Raw genomic sequence first — 7,292 nt, forward strand, 5'->3', positions numbered from 1 at the left:
AAATATTGATAACTGTTTGACAGAAATGACCAGACTATGTCTTTAATGCATTTTCTACACCAGTTAAGCTTCTTCAATAAGACTTGAATCATTAGTCAGGTTGGTTGTTTAAATACTGCAGTGATAAAATGCACCCAAATCTAAAAAATAGCTTTGTACGCAACATATATATGGATTTTGACACCATTTAAGGCTGAGGTTTGGTTGTTGTTGTCGTGCAATGTTTGTGCTCTTTTGTGTTTTTGAGTTGAGCCTATTCCTGAGCAGAAGCTTTGTGGCATTTCCTTCCAAGCTGTGTCAATACGAGACCAGTGGGGGTGGGAGAGCATCGCTGCAAACACTCGTAGCGTGCTCTCTGCCCGGACTGCATCACATTCATTTATTTGTCTTTTTTTTTTTCTTTAAGAAACACACTTTCATGGCAACTGTAGATGATGTGAACGCTGGTACAATCCGCTCATATTGCTGTGGGACGGTTGGCGGAGACACAGCAGGTAGGGAGGTACATTCAGGACATCAGAGGGCAGCTGTGACAGAAACCAGCAGAAAGTCGGAGGTGACCCCATATTAATCAGCCTCGCTCGTGTCCCTGCAGCAGCAGAAAGGCACAGGTGGGCTTAGAGGGGTTTAACCTTTCATTTCTCTGAGAGCCACCCAGAATACGAGCTGCTGATTTAGCATGCTTATCCACATGGGCGTGCTCCTAATGAAGATCTCCTACATTTTTTTTTTTTTTTTCTTTGATGAAGCATAAAGCGGCACAGTAAATTTAAGAGACTGTCATCGCAGTTTGTCCTGTTGTACCGTGATGACTTCAAACTATTAGGACGTTTTAGTTGGGCAAACCTGTTTATGGAAGGCAAGACAGAAGAGCACTCAGCTAGAGTGAGAATTCCTGCAGAGATGCCAGAAAAGTTCCAGCTCCACATTTTATTGTTCCAAGTTAGAGTAAAAAAAAATTCTAATTAGAAATATTTTGTTTTGGATTAATAGTAAAGTTGTCTTTTAAGATTATTCAGATGAATTAAAGTAGATAGGAAAGTAAACAATTAGTAAGTTATTTTATCTTCTACTCTTTAAAAGCAAAGCAAGCTGTTAAAAATTATTAGTTCCTGCCACCACAAGCAAAGGTGATACCTTTTTTGTAAGTGTCTATGTGTTTTTTTTGTCTGTTATCAAAATATCTTGTGAACTAGTAGACAGATTTTAATGAAACTCTCAGAAAGTAATCACTAAGTGCACGTTTACAACTGATTTACTTTTGGAACCAACTCAGTGTAAGATGGCTACCACACCTAAGCAACCTTACTACATGGCCCTAATAGGCTGTTTTACTAAGGGTGAAAGAATGAGCATGGCAGACAATAAAAGCAAAAACTGACAGGAGGAATCACATGACACAAAATAGGAACAACTGAAAACCTGGGATTATATATGCATCAAGGAAGCCTGGTGTGCAGAGAGCAGAAAGTAAAACCAGTGGAGGAAAAATGGTATAGATACAAAACATGAATAAAAGAGCAAAGAAAAAAAAAGGCAAAATGAAAGAAATCTTAGCACAAATCCGAGGGCTCATCATAGTGGTTACAGTGTATGGCCTTCTCTGTTCGTCCACTTGTTAGGATCAGAACTGGGGACTGCAGCACGGCCATACGGTTCAAGCATCCACTACACATTTACCAGACGTGATAAAATGTTCAAAGTTTATTCCGAATCCTGATGGGTGGCGGGAGGGGGAGGAGGGCTGCACCTCTTGTTTTGTCCTTTAGCGCTAACCTTCCTGTGGAGGGCACCGAAGCAACAACAGCAGGTACCGGCACTGATGTCTCCACCTCAGGTGACAGCCTGTTTCTACTGTTTAAAAGTGTTTTTCTGTGTGTGTTTGTGTGTGTGGGCAGTGTATCTGAGGCTCAGCGTGAGTTGTTGGTCCCTGCGTCAGTTCCCAGGATTATCCTCTTTAGGATGGCAGCAGGATTGCACAGATGCTGCTGACACTTCCCTACAATAGAAGCAATTAACTGAAGCTTAACTGTGTGTATGTCTGTTTTAAGCCATGGATGTTTGTGTGTGTGTGTGCGTGTGTGAGTGGGTGTGCATAGGGACCTCGTTTTTCAAGGGGTGTTACTGTGGCTCCTTGTGCATGTAGCTGAAACATGAATGGAAAAAGAAGGAAGTAAAAAGAAAGTGTGACTTGTACTCAGATGTTAAAGCCTGTTAAATCACAAGTTTTCAAGGACAATGATGTTTGTCATCACTGCTTGTTGTGTTTCTGTACAACTAAGTTGTAACTTCACACTATGTGAAAGAAAGTGGAGTTAAAGGCTTTCTGGAAGGACAGCGTATGGCCCGCTGCCTTTTATGCCATAGTTTTAGGTTAAGATCGTCTGAAGAATGATGGAGTTGTATCTGTTTAGGATCAAACCTTGAATGTAAGAATATACGTAATCGCATACGATAATATGTGATCTTGCATGCTCTGTTAGTGCTCACAGTATGTGTTGTGAATGACTCTCAGCTACTACCACGCTAAATTTTAGCTTAATATCTGTAAAATTGACTAAGTTAGAGCCATTTTTGTGCTGGGTAACGTACAAAAATGGCTGGTAAGCTATTATATATACAGTCAATTTTACAGATATCCAGCCCAAATTCACCGAGTGTTATTTGCAACATATACTCAGAGCGCTACACACTGCTTGACATTTAAAAGTTTGGCATTAACTGTTGAAGTCGACCATGTTTGATGTTAGCAAACTGTGTCATGAACAACTGGATGGGTTTTAATGAAACTATCACTGGGTGAACATCTGCAGCTAATTAACTTGGGGAGTAAAATCAATTCAATATGGCTGCCACCATTAACATTTCTTTGGGAATTTTTCTAGTATGGAGTTAAAGTACTTCTTGTGAACAAAGTCTTGAAACACTGTAGTGTCCTTGGAGGAGGCTCTTTGTTGTGTCCCTACTGGTGTTGTTGTCCTTTAGAGGATGTTCTGCAACACATCAGCTGCAATGAGCTGAACTGAACCCACACTTTTAATTTCTGACTTTTGCAGCTTTATACCTATTTTCTCTGGCTGTTCAAATATAAATCTAAAATCATTTTGCGTTAAGAGATTTCAGCAATTGAAGTAAAGCTAATAACCCCCTTAGCTGCTTTATATTTAACAAACAGGCGAGTTGAAGAATCATTCCTGTCATCCACCTCTGCTAGCACTATCTCCCTGTACACTTCTCATATTCTCTGTTTGGATTTTGTTTAGATTCTCTGAGGCGCCGGCATGAGCCGCCGACGAACAAGACGGAGCGAAATAAAGAAACAGAAAACATCTCCTCTCTCCAAGACACCTTCAGCTGGAAAGGGCATTAAAAAGTCTAGTTTGCTGTGCTCCACCTGAAAAGACGAACTGCGATCCAGAGAGAAATTTAATAGGGTTGCCTGGGATTAAAGTGGAAATTTGTATTTTCTCTCTGAGTTCCGCACGAGCTCGTCCTGACATTTTGCCTTGTCAAAGTCAGTCAAAGCAGATTGGCACTATCAAGTGTGTCAGCCAGCGAGCCTTTTAAAAGGTTAATATTTCAGTTCTCCTTTGCCTCAAAGCTTACACGCACACATCCGACTTTGATGTGAGAACTGCACTGAAGTACGTCTGTTGGCGCATTTAACAAACGACGTGTGATAATCCAAGGCGTTCAGAGTGATGCCGATAGCTGCGCTGTCACGCTGTCGACTCGGCGCGTTTGTACCTCCACTCGAGTAGGTCCGATAGAGCTGCGGAGACGAGCCGAACGCCGTGGAGTGCGGAGAGGAGGAATCTTTTTATTTCCACTTCGACTGGCCCCTGTCTGGGCCTCAGCGTTTCAACGCGGCGGCCCCGCTGTGCTCTGCTGTCTGGTCTGGGGATTGATTGACTGATTCCTGTCACGGGGCCGTGCAGAGTTCTTGCAGCAACAAAAGCCTTTTGGAGCTTTTGAAAATTTCTGGTTCGACAGTTTTGATGTAGGGATAAATCTAAAGTCTGAGGAGAGAAGCAAAGCCTTCATTCAGACTTAGGCCTTCTGCAAGATAATGTCTGCCAGTCATACTTAGCTGCTGATGTCAGGTCGTGGAATGGTTGCAGATACATGGGGAAAGACAGGAAGAGGCTTCTGCTTTGACAGGTAATCCTTGAAAAAATTAAAATAGGTGTGTCTCTACTGTTTGCTCTGTTGCTTCAAGGGCAAACTGTCAACAATGAGTCGGTTATGGAATGTAAAAGAGAAAAGCAGGAGATTTAAATCAAAGTTAGCCATGTTTGTATCTACCCTTTTGTAGTTTAAAACCAATTGTCTAACTTTTTGGCTAAGCTTAGATTTTCATTTATATCTGTACTCAAAGATAGGTTTTTAAAGGAATCCATCACAGCCAGTTTTAAACAGACTCAATATCTCAGAATATTATCCTAATTCTGATCTTTGGCAGACTGAACAGGAATAAATGAATGAATGAATACTGCACAAAATCTGATTTGTAGAAATCAGTTTTTTGAGAAGTGATTTAAATCAGATTCATCACAGTGCAGCTGCCCAGCCACGTCCATAATGTAAATATCACAGCAGCTTTAAACAAACACACTGCAAATGCTCACAACTGAACCAAATAATGACTGTTCCTCTAAACAAGTAGTTCTAATACAACCCCAGTTTAGACAAAACTGGGACACTGTGGTAAATATAAATAAAAGGACGCTTCTACCTGAAGCCATGCTTCTGTAATGGACGCAATATGCACGGGCGCCTCCACAAAATTTCCAAAGGGCTGGCCAGAAAGGGGCTAATATTAATCCTGGGGTGGCACACCAAAGCCAAAAACCAGAACAAAAGTTCAGGAGATTTGTTATGTTGTTATATATAAGTTATTTTATTTTTATTCACAGTTCATATTACTTATTAGGAACAGAGCAGTCACTACTCAACATATTGAAGCTTGCTGTCTCTTGAGTTTATGTTTATAAAAAATATTTTGTTCATAAGCTCCTTAGACCTTGAATCCTAAATGAGGGCATCGGCTTTCTGCACATCAATATTTTATTCTATTCAACTTAGACTGACATGAAAGGCGGTAGACTAGCTTTTAAGTTTAGATATATATGCGTGTGTATAAAAGCTCCTTATATTTCAAAACAATGTTTGTTTTTTATGTTTAAGGTTCTACAAACCCCAAATACGTAGATAGAGAGAGAAAAAAATGCACACCAAACAAAAGCTTGGGGCTCAGGAGAGAAGAGTGTCTGGCCAAGGGGAGCCAGTGGGAGGCCCACTAATATTTTAGGGGTGACCCCCTCTGCCAACCCCCCATGCTGAAATATGGACTTCAATGAATGATCTTGTCTGGATGGGAGCCTTATTTCTAAAATTGTGTATGCTTTTCTGCATTGATGGTGTCCTCTCAGCTGCCAATGGCAGAGGCATTAATGCACCCCCATACCATCAGAGAGGCAGGGTGGTGTTATGCTGCTGGAGTTCTGTGAGTATGTGTGTTTTTATATGACTGTCTTAAAACAGGATTTATTATGGCACAGCTGGAAACATCATGGGTCAAGGATGATCTCTATTAAATTCAAGGTCACTGGGTCAAAGTCAAGGTCACAGGTGACCACTTTGTGAAATCCTTGTCTGTGCATAGGAATGTGAAACTGCACAGCTGGTCACTTCATAGGTTAAAGATGTTTCCTATTGATTTCAAGGTCACAGTGTCAAAGGTTGCTTAGTCCAGATTCACTGTTAGGAGTTGCCAAAAGTAACTATAAGTTGTTTTGTTGCCACAGAGGAAATACATTTATAATATGTGGAAACAAGGTTATCCAGTCTCCCAGTGTGTTTACAGCAGAAATGAAGCAGGGAGAAAATCTGTCACAAGTGATGAGTTGAAAACGATGGGGAAAAAAGCTAAATGTCAGAGGAAACGATTCTGGGCTCTGAAGAACCAGACAGGATAGAGTGTTTGAGCCCTAGCAGTAAACAACCTCCACTAATGTGTGCAATATGTTTCATTTTCTACTTACATGACAGAAAAAAAAACTCTAAAAAACCATTGGGCGTCTTTCGTTTTAGATTCATTCCCTTTGAGAGAAACTTCCCCAGCAGGACTGAAACATCTGAAAACAGCGGTCAGTGTTTTTCAGTGTTAAAACTAAACATCTGCATTCTAAGCAATGGCATAGAAAACAAATTCACAGAATTTTGTATGCCTTATTTTGCATGTAACATCAGTCTAGTAGGATTTTTAATATTTCACATGATGGGTAATCACATACAGCACATTCCAGGTGCATTCTCTTCGGATGTTTTGTGAGTCTCAGTCCAAAACTCTTCCTCGCTGGAAGCTTAAAGCAGATTACAGTTTGTATTACACACATTCATCAGATCTCATCATAACAACAAATGCTCCATGGATTTTTGTGCAACAATATCCTTCAGTTCTGATTGTTTTAGTACCAGAGCAATAGGATTTAATATTACCTGCGTCTTAATGCAACCCACTGTTAGGCTCCAGAAATATTTTTAGGTTGCAATAAGTCAATTCAAAGGGTAGATAGTATGTGCAGATGCTGACAGTGATTACAGGTAAACCATACTCCTATTTGATGTCCTCACTAATCCACGCATCTAAAACAATGACTATCCAGTTTGTTGTTTCATAAGCTAAATGCCAAGTTGAAGAATAACTGGTGAATTTGCAAGTTTAGCTCAGTAATGAAAGCTTGCATGGCTTTTACAAACCTGCTCATTAAGGTTTGACCTTCAGCTGAGCCTCTCGGTTCTATTATTCTAAAATTGGAGAATCTGCCTCCAGAGACAGTTGTATTTGCCGCAAACAAGTTTATGTCTTTGTTTTCATTTGAATTTACATCATACTGCGATTAGGAATGTGTATATTGGTTTAAAAAGTTTCCTTTCAAGGAAAAAAAAAAGGGTCTTTCTTATAGAAAACATGGTGGCCTGATCTTGTGAGGCGCGTTAATGTGTGTGTTGCTGGTGTGTCTGAAGCCCCGTCGCAGGTATGTTGGCTCGGAGCTTTTAAACCATGAATTAAAGAAAAGGTGGATTGTATCTTTTCACCAGCTGCATCAATTGTGAAAGAAGGCAGAGCTGAGACAGGTCAGGGGAGGAAAAAAGGAATGCTTTTAGCGTGAACCTGGGGTGGCCATGACCCAAATGTCAACACGAAGAACATTTAGTTATAAATAATGAAGCAGAAGAGAAATACCTCTGAACTATATGAAAGAGAAATGTTGTAAAAGCCCCCCCCC

The sequence above is a fragment of the Kryptolebias marmoratus genome, linkage group LG14, assembly GCF_001649575.2.
Source record: "Kryptolebias marmoratus isolate JLee-2015 linkage group LG14, ASM164957v2, whole genome shotgun sequence".
NCBI classification, from domain to species: domain Eukaryota; kingdom Metazoa; phylum Chordata; class Actinopteri; order Cyprinodontiformes; family Rivulidae; genus Kryptolebias; species Kryptolebias marmoratus.